A 23,534-nucleotide genomic window follows, 5' to 3' on the forward strand; every position below is an offset into this window, starting at 1 on the left:
CACACACACACACACACACACACACACACACACACACACACACACACCATGCATTTTTAGCTTCTGCTGTCCCCAGGCCTTTGGGAGGCCCAACCAATGAGACGTTTCTTACTCTGAGCTTGTTTATACCAGGCTGTCAGTTTAATTTTTGGATGTTTTATGGTCTTTACTGGACTCAGCCCGGTTTCAGCATCGCATCCGTCACTTGTTATCACTGTGTCCGTGATTATTTCTCTCTCCTCTCCTCCACCCCCTTTCAGCCTCTTGCAATCTTGAACCAAAAGCTCTTAAACTTCTTATCCACGGGAGCCTGGATTACATCCAGGCCTTTCCCTCAGATCTGCAGAGCTCCCCAAGAACAAATCCAATGTTACTGAAGAAGAGTGAAATCTTTATAGCTGGAAAGATGGCATGATTTGAAGAAAGAGATGAACTAGTTGGTGTGAAATTAGAAGAGGTCTTATACTATGCACAGCTAAATTTGATCTCTAGATGTGGAGAGATCCTGAACATCATTACATATAAGATGTGGCAACTTTCCCTTCTGAAGCTTAAAAGTTAGGGGGAGCTTCTCAAAGGGAGGAACCATCATTTTCTTTCTATGTCGAGCTTCAAATCTGTGCTTTGGAAATAAGAACATAATTCTCCCTATCCATTATCAGGGCTAGGAGCCTGGACTTTTGCCCCAGGGTACTGACTTCAAGGGCAAGTGTGCTTCCTTCCTGCAAAGGGCCTCTGATGTGTCAGCTCTCAGTCTTATAGTGCTCTGCTGGTTCCACATCAATAGGAAACACCCCAAGGTTTCTACCTCTCTTCCATGGTCTTCCTTCCCCTAATATCACACTCTTCTCTAATATCAACTTTGTTTCATTTCATTGCTGGTTAGAGAGTAGAAATATGGATGCCAAACATTTCCCAGAGGTAGAGGTCAGACACTGGAAGATGGGGTGCTCTTTATGCTGGATCCAGGATGGAACACATCCCAATTGAATTATTCCCAGGCAATAGAATTCTCCAGTTATGGCTCTGGCTAGATACTGATGACTCAAATGTGTCCACGTGTCATTCATTAGCTTCTGTGAACTAAGAATTAATTAAAACACTCCTAAATATCTATAAGCATGTCCTGCACAACCAATGTCACTTTCCAGTAACACTGTTAATACGTTCTAACCAATCTCTGCTGTACTGTCATGAATCCCGAGTGTTAAGCCGATTACCAACATGCAAACTGGATGGTCAGCAACAATTTGGGGTAGCACTGGAGGCTAAGTGGTGATAACTTCAGTATGCATTAGACTACTTACTGGATATGCTTCACAATTTTTCCTAGGGGAAAAAAAATTGCTTCCCTTAAACACTGTGTCACCTATCACTAGATTTTTTATAGGAATGATTAATGACATTAGGCAGGATGTGCCTGCATGTGGTTACTACATATGTGGGTTCATAGTTACTTCATAATTCCATGAAAAACATCCAGTGTTGTAGTACATTCAGAGTAGTTATAGTATTACAAAGTCTTAATTCAGATAGAGCGAGGAGAGGGGAGGGTACATTTCAGTCTCTGGAATGAATTTGTTTCTGGTTGCCTCCATAGTAGTAATAATCCCATTTTATCATTGATTGTTATTATTACTTGGAAAAAATTTTACTACAGGAAAACATTCTCCATTAGAATCAGTTGACAATGTTTGGTAAAGACAGACTCAAGAATGCGATCAATCCCATGATTTGGTAAATATTGAAATGATTCACTAAAGGTTCAGGACTCATTGGGTGATTCAGGTTCAGTCTGGTCAGTTATATTATCCTTCATAGCTTTCCAATTCTCAGACTCTCCCCATCCCAATAACCACCTGCCATTGCCAGTTCATAGACATTTATCTTGGATGTGGGAACAGTCTGAAGCCAGATTCGACCTCTCAAGCTTTGCCATTTCTCCTTCTTCCTCTCAACTTCCGACCTAGTTTAGATCATCACAGACCTTCCATCTTTGAATGCAAAAATATGCTAATTGATCTGGGCTCTTATTCCCAGCTTATCCTGAAAACTTGATGCATATGATAAATGCAGATCAATTACAATAACACCACATTCACCCTCAAAGTTCCAAATTCCACAGATGGAATTTACTTAGATCAAGGGCTGCCAGTAAATGGTATAGTTTGAAATGTTCATCTTTTTGCTTTTTCTAATAAACCTTAAACATCACACCTATTCCTCATTAATCCTTGTTTATATTATGTTTATATTACAGCACCAAGAAGTGTCGAGTGTCAGATGAAGGAAAGAGACAAATAAATAGGGATGATATAGATGCCATTGGTGTGGAATGCTGTAATGAATTTGACATAGTGTGATGTAGGAAGGTATAAAGGTGTGGCAGATTGTAGTAAAGTTGCCTTTCTAAAAAGAATTGGTCACAGGTATGTCAGCCATTGGCAGGTATAGGACTTGGCAAGAGTTGGACCTCTGCTTTATAGACCAAAAGTAAATGAATTAAATCAAACAAACATTTACTAAATGCCTACTACATGCCAGGCAATAATCTAGGTATTGGAAGTACAAAAACAAAAATTAAAAAAAACACAACACCTCGCTTTTTAAGCTTCCCTTCTACTTGGAAGATACTACATGTACAAAGATAAAAAAAAATACCAAGTACCAAAAAATAAAAAATAAAGTGAAGTATTATCAAGAAATAGAATAGGTTGCAACATGGGAATTGGAAAAATCCTATGCAATAATGGGCCTGTGAGCATTGTTCTGAAAGAAGGGAGGGGTTCCAAGAGGCAGATATTAACAGTGTATGACAGCATGAGGGACAGTATGAACAGAGGCAGAGGTGGCAGATCACAGACCATCAATGAGAAGCAGCAAGTAGGGCATTTTGACTGGAATGAAGACTTAGAAAGGACCCTGATGTGGAAGGGCAGGACATTTTGGGGGAGTACAAGGCAAGTTGAGTTTGGGCTTCTTACTTGCATTGTTAGCCAAAGTTAACAGGGGAATAGACAGGGAATAATTGACAGACAAGCTGAAAATAAGGTTAAGATCCATATAACACTGGAATCAGTACAAAATGACAGATCTGAAATATGGGTAAGTTATGCCAACAAATTCTCCATGGAAGATACAATTATTCAACAAAGTGACTGAATGGTGTCTGGCTAGCATTATCCTTGGTGGGGGTGATGAACATCGATCTTAAAAGGATCTCATCTCCTAAGAAGCCTCAACTTTTGTATACAGCTTTGTCTTAAGTATCCTTGGTCCAAGGGTCCTCTGGTCATGGAAACAGGAAGATGTCTTCAGGGACTTTTCCAAGTTCCTGATACATGCTTTCTTCTACATCTTTGGAGTTCTTATTGAATTATTTCCCAACCAAGGGACCTTAACAGTAGGGTATAGAATACAAAGCTAGCTCTCCTTAGGGTGAAGGGAAGTCTATTTTTCTTTGCCTATTTCTCTGAGGATATAATGTTGGGGCATTTTATTTTAATGCTTTTCTACACTGCCAAGCACAATGTTAGCTCAGAATGAAGAGATGTAGGAGCCCACTTGCTGTCCTTTTTCTCCCAATTCCATAGCATTTAGTCACTCTCCAAACTAGCTGCAAGAAAAACTCCCTTAGACTGAGCAATGGCATTGCTGGACAAGTAAACTCATAGGATACAAAGGAGGTTCCCATAGACCAAGCCTCCAAACTTGGGGGCCTCAGCCAGATTGCTATGAAAAGTAGAGAGTAGGGGTGGCTAGGTGGCTCAATGAATAGAGCACCGGTCCTGGAGTCAAGAGGACCTGGGTTTGGATCCGGCCTCAGACACTTAACACAAAAATCTAGCCATGTGACCTTGGGCAAGTCACTTAACCCCAATTACCCTCCAAAAGGCAAAAAAGAAAAAAGAAAAAAAAAATTTAAAAAGTAGAGAGTAGAAAAAAATGACCCAACTCTCTTGCCTAGGTTTCTGTCTAGTTCATTTTAGTAACAGTGAAAATGTGTTGTTTATTCCTGTCTGACTTTTTGTGACCCTGTGCTGTTCATGGGGTTTTCTTGGCAAAGATCTTGGTTTGGCATTTCCTTCTTCAGTGAATTAAGACAAACAGAGGTTAAGTGACTTGTCCAGGGTCACATAGCTTTTAAATATCTGAGGTCAGATTTGAACTCAAGTCTTCCTCTAGGCCCAGCTCTCTCTCCCCTGAGCATTTATTCAGTGTGCCAAGCTTGGTTGGTTGTTGTCCTTCATTCTTGAAGAGGACCAAAATGACATCTCTATGCTAGAGTCAAGTTTCACTGTGTCTGACCCAGACCAATATGAGCTTGGAATGCTCTACCACAGGTGGGGCACAAAGAGTCTATGTGCACATTTGGGGAGGATTCTCCAAATTTGTGCATCATGTGTTTCTTTTGAGCTGTTTCAATTCTGCTTTGCTCATGGAACACAGCACCTTCTCTGATATGGGCATCCCATACTGAGAGATCCTGTGCCAGTGTCTCCCATGTTACACAATTCCAAAGTTCTTAAGAAAGACCTTGAGAGTGTCCTTGTATCGCTTCTTCTGGCCTCCATGTGAGTGCTTGCCTTGTGGGGAGAGGGGGGAAGATTATTTTACATGTCAGATAGTGTACCAAACACTTTAAACATACAATCTCATTTGATCTTCATAACTACCCTGGGATGTAGGTGCTGTTATAATCCCAATTTTATAGTTGAGGGCACTAAGGCAAAGAGAAGTTTAGAAACTTGCACAAGGACATAGATACTTAAAGTTAGTGAGTATTTGAGGCAGGGTTTGAACTCATGTCTTTCTCCATATTCAGTATTTTACCCATTACCCTACCTATTTTTCTTTTTTTTTTTCAATAAAGAGACCCAGCAGGGGAAATTTTTTTTTTGGCTTTTTTTTTTTGGAGGGCAATTAGGGTTAAGTGACTCTGCCAAGGACACACGGCTAGTTTTTGTGTTAAATGTCTGAGGTCGGATTTGAACTGAGGTCCTCATAACTCTAGGGCCGGTGCTGTATTCACTGTGCAACCTAGCTGCCCCCTACCCTACCTATTTTTCAATCTGAAGCTTAATCAAACGTAGGCTTTCAGGTTTCACCCAGCCTCTCAATAATTCCATTTAACCAGCATCCCACTCAAGAGTCCTTTAACCATATTTCTCAGGTATTCCCTTCTCCTGTCTCTGATGGCTTCACTGCAAGTAGAAGGGGACAGGCAGGAATTTGTCTAACTTACTATATTCTGTGTGTGTGTGTGTGTGTGTGTGTGTGTGTGTGTGTGTGTGTGTGTGTGTGTGTGTGTGTGTGTAATTTCAACTGGCTGTTAGTGTTCTCATTAGGAAGAACACTCTTTACTAGGCAAAGTTAATACAGTTCAACAGGAAATTTGTACTAACCTAATTTGATTTTCCTATCACATTATTAAGATATTAGAGAAAATGATTAATAATAGAGGATCCTATAATGTGACAGAAATCTCAGCTCAGAAGAAATGCTCATACAATAATATTAATCCCTTGATGTAGGATGACATCTCTTCTGGAACCGAATGAAAACATTCCAAGGAGGGGCTGTTAATGTTGAACACATAACAAGCATTTAAGTACCCAGTGCCTGCAAGGAGTAACCTGTACTGTGAAGGTTCAGCCCCTTGACAGGTCCCAGAAGTTTTCCCTTGATTGGTAGAACTGTATCCATTTATGATGTTCACTTATCCATTTAACAGATATTTATTGAGTTTATACTCTGTGCCCCTAGACCCTGTGCTAGGTGCAGGGCATGTTCGCTGGATGAGCAAAAAGAAGTCTCTGTCCTCAAGAAGCTTGCATTATACTGGAGGAAATAAAATGTACAAGAATAAGTATAGGGGCAGCTAGGTGGTACAGTGAATAGAGCATAGTCCTAAAGTGAGGAGGACCTGAGTTCAAATCTGACCTCAGACACTTGTCACTTAACTAGCTGTGTGACCTTGGGCAAGTCACTCAACCCCAATTGCCTTGCCTTCCCTCCTCAAAAAGAATACATGGAAGAATGTGAGAAAGGCCATATGAATTGTACAAAGAGGAGGGGCAGGTCACTGGGAAGTGGGAGAAGGAGAGGCAATAACTAGAGTCTCTGATTTGCTGATTTCATCAGCAAAATGATTTAACAGGTATTTTCAAATGATATGTGGTGCTGATGGTTTTGGGGTGGGCTGTCACAATGGAGAAAATGATGAGAGAGCAATTACACTAGAATTTCTGGGATATAATTATGATTGTAGGGTGTATGTGGGGGACAGGAGTGCTTCCAACCCAAGGACAAAGACCATGTATAGAATGACTCAAAGGCTGCCTAAGGAATATAAATTTAAGGGGCACTGAAAAGCCCATTTGCTCCTATAAGTCTCCTACACTGGTCTGTCAGTACCTGAAAATTTTATTATTATTTGGATTATGGCATTGCATCTCCAACAGGCCCCATTAAATGATATATGGGAAGAGTAATGCATCAGTAGCTATGAACACATTGTCTAGAATTATTTTATTAAAGATTAAAATGATTTGAAAGTTAGGAGACAAGGGATCCTGAGATAATCAACCAGAAGACTGGCAAATTTTGGTGAGCATAGAGGGGAGTCTTAAGTATTCCAAAGTCTTTTCTCATCCTTTTGGTAATATATGACATCATTGTCCACTCCTTCCTCTTGGATTCTCTTTGCTATTTATTTTCATGATACTGCTTTCTCCTGGTTCTCTCCCTAACTACAGAACCATTCCTCTGTCTTCTTTGTTTAGTCATCATCCATGCCCCTCCCCTTACATGTGGGTGTACCCCAGAATTCTGGTTTAGACCTTCTTTCTCTATAAACTCTTTCTCTCTCTGTGATCTCATCAACTCCCCAAAGTTCAATTATTTCTATGCAGATGAATCCAAAACATAAGTATACAGTTCTCCTTTCTCTCCTGAGCCGTAATCTCTCATCTTCAATTGGACATCCCATATGAACCTTAAGCTCATTGCATTCAAATGGACATAACAAATGTGGAGTAGATTTTTTTCCTACAAAAAATATTTTTCTATTAAAATTTCCTTTTTTTTTTCTTTTCTTGCTTTTTGGAGGGGGGTGGTGGGGCAGGGAAATTGGGGTTAAGTGACTTGCCTGAGGTCACATGGCTAATAAGTGGGTTATGTGTCTGAGGCCGGATTTGAACTGAGGTACTCCTGACTCCAGGGCTGGTACTCTATTCACTGTGCCACCTAGCCACCCTAGAAATTTCCTTTTTCTATTAAAAGGAACCATTATTTAATCACTCAGGTTCAAAACCTCTGAGTTCTTCCTCCACATCTCTTGCATTCATTAATTTCTCTCTATTCACACTACAACCACCTTATTTGGAGGCTCATCTCTTATTGTTTAGCCAGGGTGGGAAGCCTGTGGCCATATGTGGTCCTCTAGGTCCTCAAGTGTGGCTCTTTGACAGAAATAGTCTCCATTGAAAGGGCCATACTTGAAGACCTAGAGGACCACATGTAGTTTCAAGGTTGCAGGTTCCCCACCCTGGTTTAGACAATTAAAATAGGCTCTACCCTTTTTTTAGCAAATTTGCTGGTAGTAAGGGGCAAATTCTAAAGGAAAAAAAATATTAAAGATATACTCTACTTATAGGGTGAGCCCTTTACAGATGTGAATTGATCATTCTATGCCTCATAAAATACAGGAAGCTCTGAGTGATTCATTTGCATGTAAAAAGGGAAGTAGAGACAATTCATTTCTAGGAGGAATAGATCCTCTCTGGATTTTTTCCTTAACAATTCATTTGCATAGACCAATAGAAAAACCTCATGATTTAAAAATAATGGGGAACACTGAACTCTAGAGCTATTTGTTGATTATGAGGCAAATGTCCATTATCTGGTTATGACCTAGCCAAGAGAGATGAAGATTTGAACAATGCATTGTATAGTCATGATAAATAAGAATGAAATGTTTTTTTTTTTTTTTTACCAAGCAGACTCAGTTGTATACTAGGAAAAGCTGTGAAAAGGAGAGGCTAATCTTGGGATGATCTTATTTTCTCACCTTTTCCCTAAGAAGGTATGAGTCTCAGAGGTAGCTACCCTGAGGTAGCAGAATTGGAGAAGCTTCTGCAAGTCCTGAGTTAAAAGTCTCTGTTCCTTCTATAAGGGCATGGCAGTACCCCAATGGAGGATTCCATCTGTGCCTGAAGTTAGCAGTAGAGACATTTTACCTTGTGAGGAGTAAGCAAGCAGGAACTCTGCCATATGAGAAGCAAGACCAGCTGAGTAATTCATTTAACAGAATCGCTGTAGCCAGTAGGAAGCTTTGAGAGAATTCTATGGAGAGAAAAATATATTGGAACACTGCATTTGTGAATTGCCTTTGACATGTGTGTTGCCTATATTTGTGTCTCACTACCATGGTGCTATAAGGTTACAGCCATTCTAACCATAAACACTTTCTGTGTAAGAATGTGCTGCGGGGTGGCTAGGTGGCACAGTGAATAGAGCACTTGGTCCTGGAGTCAGGAGGACCTGAGTTCAAATCCAGCCTCAGACACAACACAAAAACTATCCGTGTGATCTTGGGCAAGTCACTTAATCCCAACTGCCTTCCCCCCCAAAAAAAAGAATGTGCTGCAAGGCTCTGGGGTGGGAGGGGATAATGTTTTTGTAGTTACTGCTCTTACTATGCCTTCTTAGTAAATGTCTTTACTAAGAGCAAATTGTACCTACTGCCTGATTGTTAAGAGGAAGCTTACCACTTGGGGCTCATGCATAAGGAGTAGCCACACATATAATTACCCCAGAACAAGTAACAGCTGACCTCTGCTTACCTAATTTGCAAGTGTGAATATAAGTTGGCATCGAGTAGGGTGTTGCTATACCATCAATCAATAAACATTTACTAAGTACCTACTATGTATCAAGCACTCTGGTAAGTGCTAGAATATAAACAAAATATTCTTTTATACGATGTTTGTAAATTTTGAATTGCTCATTGACAGAGATCTTTGGAAAAAAAAAAGCAATGGGTTGCCTGGTGAGAGTGAGGTGTTGGAACTAGGTTGGTGTAAATGGAGAGGAGCTATGGCAGGGAAAAGCTTTAATGAGTGAATGTTGATTCCATTAGCACATCTGCTCCAACATTTAGGGAAGTCCTACTGTGGAAGCAGAGCTGCTGTGTGACTTATCAGGCTGGCCTCTATATAGTGTTAGTGGAGATTGCAAAGACAGTGGGGAGGTACATAGCACAGTGGAAATTGAATGGTATTGAAAGTCAATGTTTGGTTCCGCGTGTGTCGGTCATAGCCCCGCTGCTGCTGCCCCTGCTGCTGCGCTCTGCGGCCCGGGCCCTGCGCCCCGCCGCCCTCCCAGCGCTGCGCCCCGCCCTGGCGGCCGCCACCCGCGCCTTTGGAGGCCTCCTGGGAGGAGGAGTCGCCAGCGGGCAGGGCCCCGCGCGCCCCCGCCTCCTGCAGCCGCTCCAGAGCACGCCCGGTCTATGTTCGTGCACGTGCGGGGGGCTCCACACGGAGGGGGACAAGGCCTTTGCTGAATTCCTGACAGATGAAATTAAAGAGGAGAGGAAGATCCAGAAACATAAATCCCTCCCCAAGATGTCTGGGGATTGGGAGCTGGGTGTGCAAGGGACAGAAGCCAAGTTAGTCCGGAGAGTAGCTGGCGAGAGGATCACAGTCACATTCAACATTAACAACAGTATCCCACCGACATTCGATGATGAGCCACCAGAGGGACAGAAAACCCAAGAACCGCAAGATCCTGAACTTACATCAACCCCGAACTTCGTGGTGGAGGTTGTGAAGGATGATACCAAGAAGGCCCTTGTGCTGGACCGCCACTATCCAGAGGATGAGGTTGGACAGGAAGAAGAAGATGACAGTGACATCTTCTCCATCCGGGAAGTTAGCTTTCAGCCCAGCAGTGAATCTGACTGGAAGGATACAAACTACATACTCAACACAGATTCCTTGGACTGGGCCCTGTACGATCACTTGATGGACTTCCTGGCTGACAGGGGAGTGGACAACACATTCGCAGACGAGCTGATTGAGCTCAGCACGGCCTTAGAGCACCAGGAATACATCAACTTTCTGGAAGACCTGAAAGGATTCGTCAAGTGTCAGTAGGGAGGCCTGAGGCTGCTGTGCTCCCTGAGCCCTTCCTTCCCAGAGAACGTTTCTAGAAGCCATCATGGAGAAAGCGCTGTGCTGTGAAATACCGCCAGGCGTAAATTATGTTCCCTAACCCTTTATTTCCTTTGCTGGCATTTTTGTACGCCACCACAGAATGACAAGAAATAAAACCCTTGGACCCCTCCAAAAAAAAAAAAAAAAAGAAAGTCAATGTTTGGGTTCCACTTTCACTTCTGTCAGTGTAAATTAAGGCAGATTGCTTCAATAAAACAAGGACGTTTGACTACATGGCCTCTGAGGTTCCTTCTAACTCCAAACCCATAGTCTTTTTGGGAAGCAGAGGGCCTGGGTTCTAAAGTTTTGCCACCCTGTGGCCTCTGCTTGTTTTCATTAGCGCTGGTGAAGAGACCCATTGAGTTCTAGAAGGACCTGGGGAGCTGCAGAGCCTGTTGTCTTATGGTCTGAGGCTCTCTCTTCTTGTTTTTTCATTGCGGGGACTGGGACAATTTGTAGTTGCCTTTGTAGGGGTTGAGGTTCACACTGTCCCAAATCCCAAATGCAGAATCATAGTATTAAGGAGTGATGAAGACATGGTCAGATGCATCCTACTGGAATTGTACAGGTAAAATTTACTTCTGATTCCCTGTCCCTGGAATAAAAATGTGTAGTAAGAGCATGAGATGGGTGCTATAGCAGGGACTGTGTAGAATTCTAGGAAGCAGTTGTAGCAGTCAAGGAATGTAGCACCTCCTTTTTCGGCATAGATATTCATTTCATGACTTCTAAAATGAGGGCAATTGATGCCACAGGAATCTAAAGCTTCCAAGTTCTGTGCTTAGTGAAGTGGGACACACAACTTTTCCTGATTCTCCCAGTTGCTAGTATTTTTTCTCCCCCAGTCCCAAATACCTTATACTTATTTAGGCATCTAGGTGGCTCAGTGGATAGAATGCTGGCCTTGGAGTCAGGAGGACCTGAGTTCAAATCCAGGCTCAGAAACTGACTAGCTGTGTGACCCTGGGCAAAATATTTACCCTGTTTGCCTCAGTTTCCTCATCTGCAAAATGAACTAGAGGAGGAAATGGCAAACCACTCCATTATCTTTGCTGAGAAAACCTTAAATGGGGTTGTGGAGAGTCAGACGTGACTGAATTATGACACAACAACAACAAAAAATCATGTATATTCATTTTGTCTCTCACAATAGAATGACAGCTCTTTGAGCGCAGGAACTATTGCATTTTAGTCTTTTTGTCCCCAGGGTTTGCCATAGTGCCTGGGAGATGGGTGTTAATAAATGCTTGCTGATTGCTTCCTTGAAAAATGCCAACTGTTCTTTCACATGTCATGCTACATGTTTTTCATCAGATCAGTGATGGGTGGCATTCATCACTGGGGTTTTGGGTAGGGCTTCACTAGACTGGCTTGTGCCCTTGATGAAGAGTAAAGCCCCTGAGTTTTCAGGGACTTCACTGGAACTTTGAGGTCAAGTTCTAGTCTATGTATCTTTCACCAGGATTAGCTTGGTCTAGTTCATATATATAAATCAGGGAGAGAGACCAATGTTCAAGGACATTGAGACATTTGTCTAGGTAAGATCCATTTTTAAAGGGAAATTTGGAATGAGAAAGTTCAGGCCTAGTTGGCAGAGCACTCTTTTACAGATAACCAAGTGAGTCTTATGGCCAGTTTAGTGGAACATGAGAAGAGATTTGGGATTGACAGGAATTTAAGAGGGTACATATGAACAGGCAAACGAGTTCTGAGCCCAGTAACTAGTTGTCCTGAAATTGTGGGCTACTCAGGGTTGGGAATAAGATATGGGATCAGCCCTGGAATTTGCTTTTGCCAGAGAATTCTACATTATCGAGCCCAATGATTCCTGAGTCCAATAGAAGAAGAAAACCTGTAGCAAGATATGGGCATTCTAGGAATAGGTTGGTAAAGGTGAACCAAATATTTTTATTCCTTAAAATGTGACCTTGGATCCAGGGTCTGGATTTTTGGTATAGTGACCCTATCTTTCTATTTCAATGATCCTTATCTATGTATAATTTCTTATGGTAGAGGCATTCTCTTAATGAAAGATCAATTTGACTCAGAGAGCGTAGTAAATACTCACAATACATTGTGCTATAGCAGAAACTCAATTCCAAGATCACATAGGATAGGAGTTTTCATCCTAGGGTTGATGAATTTGGTTTTTGAAAATTATATATTTTTGATATCTGCATTTCAATATAATTACCTTTTTTGTCATCCTATGCATTATATTTTCTGCATTAAAAAAATGAGAGGGGCCCCTAGGTGGCACAGTGAATAGAGCACTGGTCCTGGAGTCACTGACTTCAAATCCAGCTTCAGACACTTAACACTTAACTAACCATATGGGCAAGTCACTTAACCCCAATTGCCCTAACTTCTCCCCTCCAAAAAAAAAAAAAAAGCAAAAAAAAAATGAGAAGGGTAGATGGGTTTCACCAGATTGCTAAAAGGGTCTATGCCACACACAAAAAGGTTAAGAACCCAAGAACAGGGTGGATGGGGTAGGGAAAGCAAGGTGATATCTAGAGGCAGAGTTGGCCAGCATTCTTCCTTCCCCAGGGAAGGTGGTGTATACCTTGCATATAGAGGCAAGGAAGACATATCAGTGGGAAAACTCTTTAAATTCAGGATTCTATCTCAGGTAGAATACTACACACACACACACACACACACACACACACACACACACACACACACACACACATACACACACACACAGTTTCCCGCCAGTATCTCAATGGGGTTCCTTCCTTCCAAAGTACATTTGGGGAAGGACCACACAGGCTGCAGGTTGAAAGATAATGAGTACAGACTCAGTTCGATACTGAGTTTGATTTGCCTCTTATTGGATTTAATAATAATGTCCAATTAATTCCATGTCCATTTCAAATCTGCTGCTGTAATTTCAAAGAGCAAATATAAGTGAGTTGCATTGGGCGTTTTCCCAAAAATGGAGAGAGATTCTTATGATTTAATTGCCTAGAGTTTTCAATGAAAAAGCTACATGAAAGGAGACCAGGCTATGGAATGTCACCACATGGGGAACCAAGGAAAGCTTTATCCTACCAGGGCTTGGGCCTCATTTATTCTTTAGGGGTCGGAAGGGCTGAGCTGTGAGATTGCTGCCCATCTTGGGAGGTGAGGTTGGAGCAGGAAGTGATTAAAGAGTAGATTTACACATGAGACTAAGGCCGGTTCTACATACAGTCAAGAGAAGTGAATTTAGCTTGTATAGATAACCAAACAATAACGTTCAGGAACAAAAGTGAATTCTTTGTACAAATGGCAATTTTCTGTTTTTTTCCTGTGGCCAAGGAAAAAAATGTATTTATTCTTTTGCCATAGCAATTCAAGTATATGAGCAATTATTAAGCACCTATTAAATACAAGGCATTGTAGTTGGCACTGGGGACACAAAGATAAAATGAAAAACATCTTGTTACCTCAAGTAATTTACATTGTATTGAGAAGATATAATAATAGTTGTAAACCTTAAACTATTATATAATTGTCAGTTATAATAATTATTACATTCTGGGGGAACTAGGTGGAATAGTGGATAGAGTCCCGAGTCTGGAATCGGGAGGGGCTGAATTCAAATGTCTCCTCAGTCACTTGTTAGCTATGTGACCTTGGGCAAGTCACTTACTATCTGTTTGCCTCAGTTTCCTCATCTATAAAATGGGTGTAATAATATCACCTACCTCCCAGGGTTGTCATGAAGATCAAATGAGATAATAATTATAAAATGCTTAGGCAAGTACCTCTCACATAGTAAGCATTCCATAAATATTACCTGCTATTATTATTATACCAGAATTTTAGGTGGAGGGGCTGCTAAACCGTGGGATATATTGTCCTTTCCAAGACACGTTTGCACTTGATTATATTGTATTATATAACTTTCTAGCTGGTTCTTAAATATAAGTGCTATCACCTCAAACGGACTAGAGGCTTCTTGTGGACAGGCAAGGAATATTTCATTTAACCTGAATTGCTGATCACATAGTAGGTATTCTAGTCTACTATGTGTACCTACATAGTAGTTTATTGAAATGAATTGTTTAGGAATAGCACCTTTCAGGAACAGAGTGGAATGTTGGGTATGAAGGAGGATACAGAACATCTCCATCCTGAGCCCAAACGGGAGAGCTAGCTCAAATGTATTTTAAATGTTTAGAGGAAGGTGCTAGGGAAACACAAATACACCCTACTGATCACAGGAGTGTTGGCTCTGGCCAGATTCCAACTTGAGTAATTACATCCTGTCTACCAAAAGCCCCCTGCAGTTCCAATCAGATATGGTACTCGGCTTCATTTCTCTCTTAAAACTTGTGTGCTGATAAACTGTGGCTCCCTGCAAGGCATGGGGGAGAGGCTCTAGGAAGACAAGGAATAATGGTGGAGAGGACTAGTGTGTTCCCCTATTTCCTTTCATCCTCACATCTGGACGGTAAGTGCTATTTCTCTCATTCTCACACAAGAGACCATCACCATTGCCCAGCTGAGCTGGAGGGCAGAGAGCTGGCTCCTTTGAAAGAGGTGAAGGCAAAAGCTGAGTATCTCTTCCCCACAAGGAGCAGGGGTCCTTGATTATCATATACCTTTTTAGCTCTGAGTGCTTATCAGTTGAGAAAGAAATGTAGTGGAAGGCAGTTATTTGGTGAGTGGTAGACTAGCTAGCCAAGTCTAGAAATACTAGCCATAAAAAAATCCACTTTTGTCTGAATTATTTACATTGTCCATCTAGTTCTGGTCATGAAGTTCCTCTCTAAGAGAAGAAAAAGGGAGGGCTGTGGAAGGATGAAGCAGTGGCTCCCCCCAAAACACTCAGGGCCATTAAGAACAAGCTTTTCAATGATTTCCTCTTCTTGGCCCATAATGAAGTCAAATCGACTGCTATCGTCAGCAATAATTAATGAGTCCAATGGTTTTCTGCAGCTTCCAGGCCATTTGGCAGATGGCACTGTCGATTTACTATCAGGCCTGCCATTCCAGAGGCATCTTAAAGTGGTTTACATTGTGAAATCTGGTTACAAAAGGCTTTTCACTGCGAGCACTCCTTGGGTTTTGACATTCTCTATGTCACTTTTTCTTCCTGCGACTATGGCAGAAGAGGAATAACTGTGTTATGTTGTCAGAGTTCATTTTTTTCCTGTACTGCGAGGTGAATAAAACAAGAAAACATATATGTATTTATACAGTCGTTGAGAAAATACATTGGTTAAGATAGATGGTGCTGTTGGAAGGTATGAGGCACCCAGTAACCCAATATCAAAAAGAAAGATTTATTTTGAAGGTTGGGACGTGTCCTATGAGCAGCATCCAACCAGGAGAGGCTAAAATACAGAAGTAAAGGGAAGAAAAAAAAAAGCCACCGAATCTGAGCAGAGACAAATGACCCAGGTATTAGCAAGAGCTGGGTAAGCTCAGGTAAAAGTCTAAATTTAAAATAACAAATCAGGAATGGTGTAAATAAGGCATTACAAGACCTGATGGAAAATACTTGCCATATCTTTCATCATCATTAGGGCTAGGTTGGGGCTCCTTGCATGGGAATTTTTTTTTTGCCTTCTCTTAAATTAATTAAATATTAGAAAAAAAGGAGTAAGGGTGTAGGACCCAACAAGAAGTCACATAACATGTCCACACTGCAGTAAAATGTGCCCTGCTGATAAAGTAGATGCAGCTGAGGCTCTTATTACAAATAATGACTCACATTTATGTAACACTTTAGCATTTACAAAGCACTTTCCTGATAACGAAGCTCTGAATTATGGAGTACAGGCATCCTAATAACACAGATGAGGAAACAAGCTCTAAGTAGCTGTGATTTCTTCTATTCATTTTGTTAAAATTTGAGAGTCTGGATTTGAATCCACTTATCCTGATTTGCAGTTCAGTGTTCTTTCCCCTCCACAAGGTAAAGTCATACTATTCTCCCAAATGTTGTAGGGTTATGAAACCTCAGAGTTAGACAGAACCTTTAGAACCTTTCTACTACAAACCATAATTGGGGAGTAATTCCTTAAATGACATACCTAATAAGTGGTTATTCAGCCTTTCTTTAAAGAATCCAAGTGAGGGGAATTTACTTAATACTCAGGCCAGACTTTCTAATATAGGATCATAGGTCAATAGCTGGAATTGACTCCAGGGTTATCTAATCTGACTACCTCAATTTTAAAGCTGAGGAAACTGAGACCAAGAGAAATATAGTGACTCACCCAAGGCCACACAGGTAGGCAGAATCAGATGCAGAATTTGAACCTAGTTCCACTGACTCCAACACTGGTGATTTTTCCCATTGTACAAAATTGCTATTATATCCTTTCTAGGTCTTCACTTCCCGGGGCTTATTCCTACCCAGATCTTTCACCAGTTTTCATAGGGAATGCTCTCAGAGTCCTTGTTATTCCTGACTGTTTTTTTCTGGATACTCCCCACTTATCAGTATCCTTCTTAAAATGGGCCACTTCATACAAAAGACTCCAGATATGGTTTGACTTGGGCTATCACTTTCCAAGTCTGGGACATGGCTCTTCTTAATGCAGCCTAAGTTGTCCTGGTTTTATTTTATTTTATTTCATATTAATTTTTTGGCTTTCATATCATCCTATTGACATTAATTGAGCTAGCAGTTGACCAACACTCCTAAATCTTTTTTCAAACAAACTGCTTTCTATCCATATTTTCCTTATCCTTTATCTGTGGAGTTGATTTTTTTTTAATCCATATAAGACCTGTGCTAATTGTTCCTATTAAATTTCATCAACTGAGATAATTTGTAATGCTAATTCTGTCATCCATTGTGTTACCTATTCTTCCCAGTTTTTTTTAATCATCTACAAATCTGATAAATTTTTGTTTATCCAAATCATTGATACAAATAATAAAATAGCCCAGGACCAAGTAGAGATCCCTGGGTATTCTCCTAGAGATCTCCTTCCAAGTTGACTTTGGAGTATTGAGGACTATTCTTCAAGCCTGGCAATTCCACCCACTCTGAATTAATTAATCATATTATATTTTAATCCACACCTCCCCATCTATTCCATAAGTCTAAAAAGTTCATCTTTTTTTTTTTTTTTAAGCAATTGGGGTTAAGTAACTTCCTCAAGGTTACACGGCCAGTTATTTCTCGGTGTGGTGCTGAGTGTCTGAGCCCGGGATTTGATCTCCAGGTCATCCTGACACTGGAGCTGGTGCTCTTACTCGCTGAGCCACCTGGCCGCCCCTTATTCCATAAGTCTAGGATGAAAAACTTTATCAAGACCTTCAGTAAAATCTCAACATTCCTCTCATCTATCAATTTAGTGACTCTCATAAGGGGAAATAAGGTTAGTTTAGCATTATTTGTTCTTGATGAAGCCATACTTGCTCATAGTGGTTACGATTTCACTAAGTATACCTTTTAGCCCCATTGTAGAATTTTCCCAGCAATCAATTTCAAGCCTTTAAGTTGCAGACTCTATTCTCTTTGCTTAAAAAGAATTGGGGCAAATTTTGCCATTCCCCAGTCCTGTAGCACCTTTCCTATTCTCTATGGACTCCAAATATTACTGATAGTGGGTTAGCATACACATCTCACAGTTCCCTCAGTAACTGGTGCCTGGACCTCATCAAAATGGCATCTACATACTCTTACTACTTTACTAATCTTGGCTATCAACTATTTGTTGCCATTTTTTTTTGGTCCTTTCAGTTGCGAATATCATCCTCCTTGAGAGAGAAAGCAGAAACAAATGAAGAGTTGACTCTATCATATGTTATTATTCCTCCTTACCCCCATAGCGATGCTATATTTTCTTTGTTCCTCCTATTTTTCTTAATACCACCCCCCAAATAAAAAGCAATCAAACATTTTTTAATCCTTTGCTTTCTTTTTCAGTCTCAGGTTTTTTCTGAGTTTCTCTATGCTAATGGGACTATACTACCTTTTTGTACTTTTTTCTATTATTTATCCTTGCTTTCATCTTCTGCACATGATGCTTTAAAATATGTTACCTTGTGAGTTCCCTGTGCAATTTTATTGGTCTCTTTAATCAAGTCCTGTGTTTCCTTCTCATTGGAATTAGTTATTTTTGTTTTTTTAATAATGTTATTCTTGAGAGCTTCTCATCTCTCCTGGGCTAACTTAAAGATATTAGTCCATAGAATTCTATCCATTTTCCTGAAGCCTTCAGAATGCATTCTCTCCAAGTCTAGAGTACATTTTAAAGTTTCTTCTATTGTTCTACTAATAATGTTCACAATGGGATCCTCACTTTTTCACAAAGTTTCCATACTTTTTTCATTGCTGAGAATCAGATCCAGAATAAAATCGTTTTTTGACTCCTCCACATTTTGAAGAAGGAGATTTTCATTAAGGTTAGTTAAAAAAATAAATTGCTGATTTTGGCAGTGATATAGATCCTTCTATTTTCTATGTAACTAAAATTCTTTATCACTGATAAATTATGCCTCCATAGTAGGTTTATGATTTTTTTCTTGAATTCCTTATCTATTTTTTCTTTCTGGTCTGGTGGTCTGTAGTATACTCAATGACAATATAATTTCTGTTTTAGCCTCTGTTGATCTTGCATCAAATATTCTTCATTATGCATTCCCTTTCTGGTTTCTAGGTTTTCTTGCATGTGTCTATTTTCTTAATATATGATGGTAACACATCTGCTTTTCCCTACTCCTTTCCCATACACATCTTGTTTCTTTTGATTATGTTAAACTCTTATGAAATGATATTCCAGTTATATGTCTCATCTCATCTGTTCTCAGTGATTACATGAGATTAATTTTTTTTCTGTGCATTAAGATCAGTAGTTCATCTAGCTTTTTACTCATGCATTTGTGTGTAACTGTCTGAAAAGTTGGTTTAATTGCTTTCTTGGGTTTTGTCTCATGAACTTCTGGGCATCTCTGGTAGTATTCTTCCTCTTTTATTATAGCTACTCTTTAAATTGGTGGATATGTCTAGGAAGTTTTCTCCCTTTCCTCATTTTCAGCTTAAAGCTCTTTTAATTAGATTTTAAAGGCTACATGCAAATATCAGGTATTTCAGATGTTGATGCCAGAAAATGCAATTGCTTAAAATGCTTACTTTAGTTAAAGAAACACAAATGAATTTGCTTTGCTCAGAGTAATGCTTTGTGGCTAAAGAACATAGAGCTGAAGCTAAAATGGTGCTTTGGAAAACAATTTATATTTTGACAAGTAGGCTTTGAAAAAAAATCTTGGGCAGAGCCCAAGCTAGTCCAAAACAAATAAGAGAGGCTTCCTCTGCATAGCTCTTTGGTCAAAAAGGCAAAGAATGACAACTCAGAATCCTATTTTTCTTTAGAAATATTGACTCATTTGCCCAGTGCATTGTTTTCTACATTTCTTTAACTTTTGAACAAGCCACTCTCTCATAGGAATATTATCCATTATACTTTTTGTGGAAATTAGTTTTGTATTTGGATTCAGAGAATTTGGGTTTGTTCGTTGACTCTGAAGCTTACTTCTTGTAACTTTATATCAATCACTTAACCTTTCTTGACCTCAGTTTCCTCATTTAGAAAATAAATGGCTTGGTTTAGATAACCTTTAAGATCTTCTCCATCTATAAGACTAGTAGATCTTGTTGACAGTATGATGAAAAGTAATAGACTTAGAAAGCTCACAACCCAGTGGCTAGACCAAGGGTGAGGAAGTACATGTGGTCCCAAGACTGCAAGTTCCCCAGCCCTGACAGATCCATAAGGATCTGATAGTTAACTAGGGAGCTCTAAGGAGGAAGAAAGTGGAGGAGTAGTAAATTGGTGGTATCATGGATAAAACATGGCTTGGGAGTGAGGATACCTGGGTTTTATTCCAAACTCTGTCAGTTTTCTCATATGTAAATTAAGGGATTGGATGTATCTTCTAACTCTAATGCAGAATGTCTGATTTTTAGATACAGACAGGTGAGCAGTTAAAACCAGGCAGATCTAATAACATGTCATCCTTGATCTCCAACCTCCCATGGGAAGAGAAAATATGCTATCCTACAAACCAGCCTCTTGCCTTTGAGGTAGGGAGAGTAAAAACCATTCTCTCACACTAGATCTTCTGCCTAGTCTTCTGTCTCCCTTCAGAAGAGGAAGAATATCATTCCATCAAACACCAAAATCTTTTTTTCCAAGGAAGAGAAGAAAGACCATTCCATGAAGTTTCCAGTCTGGTGTCTTGTCTTGTGGGAAGGTAACACTTTTCCTTCTGCTTCCAGCATTTGTCTTCTGAACTGCCCAGTGCCTGAGATAATTCTACCTTGAGACTAAACTCCTATGACAATAGAAACCTACCTGACCTCATTTCTCAAATATATAGATAATTTAGCCAAATGTCTAAGAATACAAGTCATTCCCCAATTAATAAACGGTCAAAGGATATGAATAGGCAGTTTTCAGAGGAAGAAATTAAAGCTATCTATAAGTCATATAAAAATGCTGTAAGTCACTGTTGGCTAGAGAAATGCAAATTAAAACCATACCTATCAGATTGGCTAATATGACAGAAAAGGAAAATGATAAATGTTGGAGAAGATGTGGCAAAATTGAAACACTAGTGCATCATTGGTGGAGTTGTGAACTGATCCAAACATTTTGAAGAGCAATTTGGAAATGTGCCCAAAATTGCAACCAAACCATGCATACCTTTTGATCCAGCAACACCACTACTAGGTTTGTATCCCAAAGAGATAACCAGAAAGGGAAAAGGACCCACATGTACAAAAAACAACATTTACAGCAACGCTTTTTGTATTGGCAAAGAATTGGAAATTGAGGGGATGCTCATCAACTGGGGAACAACTGAACAAGTTGTGATATATGAATGTAATGAAATTCTATTGTGTTATAAGAAATGATGAGCAAGTGGATTTCAGAAAAACCTGGAAAGACTTACATGAACTGATGCTGAGTGAGGGGAACAGAACCAGTAGAACGTTGTACACAGCAACAGCAACATTGTGTGATGATTAACTTACCTTTTCCCAACAGTTCAATGATCCAAGACAATTCCAAAAGACTTGGGATGGAAAACTCACACCCAGAGAAAGAACTATGGAGTCTGAATGAAATTGAAACATACTATTTTCACTTTTATTTTTGTTTGATTTTTTTCTTTCTCATGGTTTTTCCCTCTGCACCCCTTCCCCCACCCCGCCCCATTCCACTCCAATGCTACCTAACACTTACACTCTGTTCTCTGGCATGCCTGGCTCATAGATAACACATAGATAGCAAACTTGTTTTCATTTCAGACCTCTTCTATCTCCTGGCACTCAATGAGCTATGACTCAGATCAGATGACAGCCTCTCTAGCTTCTCTTTCCAGTTGCACTTTCATTTATTCCTTCAACTGACTGGTCAAGGTAGCAGAATTGGAATCCTCCTTGCTTCTCATTGCCACTTTCAGGCTGTCCCTCCACCACCATGACTTAGTGATCTTTCCTCCATTGAGGTTTGCTCAGTTCATATCTACAACCCAATCAAAATTCTGGTAGCTGTTGTTTACCAAACTCCAGGATGCTACCCTTCTTAATCAATTAGCTTGGCTCACAGTTTTTCTCTTTTCCTCAACTCCTGCTCTCATCCTAGGTAACTTCATCCCTAGCTTCCCTGGATTCTTCTGAATTCCAGCTAAAATCCTACCTTCTACAGGAAGTCGTTCCCAGTCCTTAAGGTTATTTCCCATTTTTTTTCTGTTTATACCTTGTTTGTGCATAGTTGTTTGCAAGTTGTCTCAGCCCTTAGACTGTGAGCTCCTTGAGAGCAGGGGCTGTCTTTTGTCTTTGTATTTGTAACATGCAGCACAGTGAATGGCACATTTTAGGTGCAGAATGTTGACTGACTATCCTAATATTCCAGTCATATGAACACAATGGTGAGCAAATAAGGAAGGGCAAAGGATCTCCTTTCCCACAGAATGGCCAAAGCATGAAACTATCTGTAAAGCCATAGGATATTATTCCCATCACACTTGAGGGAAGGGAGGAGATCAATAAAAGTACTTTGCTGTTGTCTGAAAATAATCTTGGGAGCAAAGATACCTGGGTTATCTCCTCAACTCTGTCAGTGTTCTCAACTGTAAATGAAAGTATTGGGTGAAGTAATCACTAATGTTTCTTCTAGTTATTGCACAGAATCTCTGATTATGCTTTCCTACTATTTCTTTTCAAGTCTTGGTCCAGATCACTGTCTCTTTATATTGTCTCTTCCAGATATACATACTGTTAGACAAGCCTTATGCATTTTAGACATTTAAAAACATTATTTTGAGCAGGGGCTCATAAGCTATAGCAGCAGACTGTTATATGAGTCTATGGTTAAAACAACAACAGCAACAACTAAGCACTCCTGATCTGTAAAGTGTCTATTTAGATGTCTGTTGAAATGTGGGTAATAGATATTTTCCATCTCTTTGTTCTATCCTGTCCATGTGGACAGAACAAATTCCTTTCAGTGATTGTAGATCTCTTCATGGAAACTCCATGACGTACTGGATATTTAGCACAATAAATACAATGCCATCTGCAAGTAGGAGCATATAGAGGATCTCTCCATCCATAGATACTACTACTACTACTACTACTACGATCACTAGTCCTATTAGTTATACTACTAAACTAGTATTTATATATCACTTTAAAGTTTGCAAAGCACTTTACAAATATTAACTCATTTTATCTTCACAAGCCTGAGAGGTAGGTACTAATTTTACAGATGAGGAAACTGAGGTTGAAAGAGATTAAGTGACTTGCCCAGGGTCACACAGCAAATGAATGTCTAAGACTGGATTTGGACTCAGGTCTTCCAGATACCAGGTCCTATGCTGTATCCATTGCACCACTTAGGTGTCTATGAATTGTACATTGTGCTTTGTCTTCCTTATCATATCTACCTGACTTTCACTATTCATTTGCCCATTTACCCTGAGCAGTTTATTATTGGTCTGTAGTATGAAGCTTTTTCTAAGGATGAAAGGTCCACAGCTACCTGAAGAAAAACCTGATGAAAAATAAATTTTGCAAATGTTTAAACATCTACCATGTTTAAGTCTCTCTTCTAGGAGTAGGAGAGGTATAAATATGGAAAACAAAGCAGGATCTGTCTGAGGGAGCTTGGCTTCTACTGTGTTTGGACAGGGGGTAGAATTGACATTTATCTAGATAATCATGATATAATTTAGGTAATTATTGGGGTAAAGGAACCATCCAGACAAAACATTCTGGGGGCAATATGAATAATGCGAAGTTACTTTCAAATGGTTGAGTCAGGGAAGGCTTCACAGAGGAAGTGGCACCTGAGT

General features: G+C 40.0%; 1 pseudogene; it reads left to right on the forward strand.

Moving 5' to 3' along the window:
- The first annotated feature begins 2,721 nt into the window (after window positions 1-2,721).
- Window positions 2,722-10,369, forward strand: LOC138154956 (complement component 1 Q subcomponent-binding protein, mitochondrial pseudogene; annotated as a pseudogene).
- Window positions 10,370-23,534: the final 13,165 nt, after the last annotated feature.

This window comes from Petaurus breviceps, unplaced genomic scaffold (genome assembly GCF_028583685.1).
Source record: "Petaurus breviceps papuanus isolate PSGF00001 unplaced genomic scaffold, PetGlider_PUasm1.0 91133, whole genome shotgun sequence".
In the NCBI taxonomy this organism is placed as follows: Eukaryota; Metazoa; Chordata; class Mammalia; order Diprotodontia; family Petauridae; genus Petaurus; species Petaurus breviceps.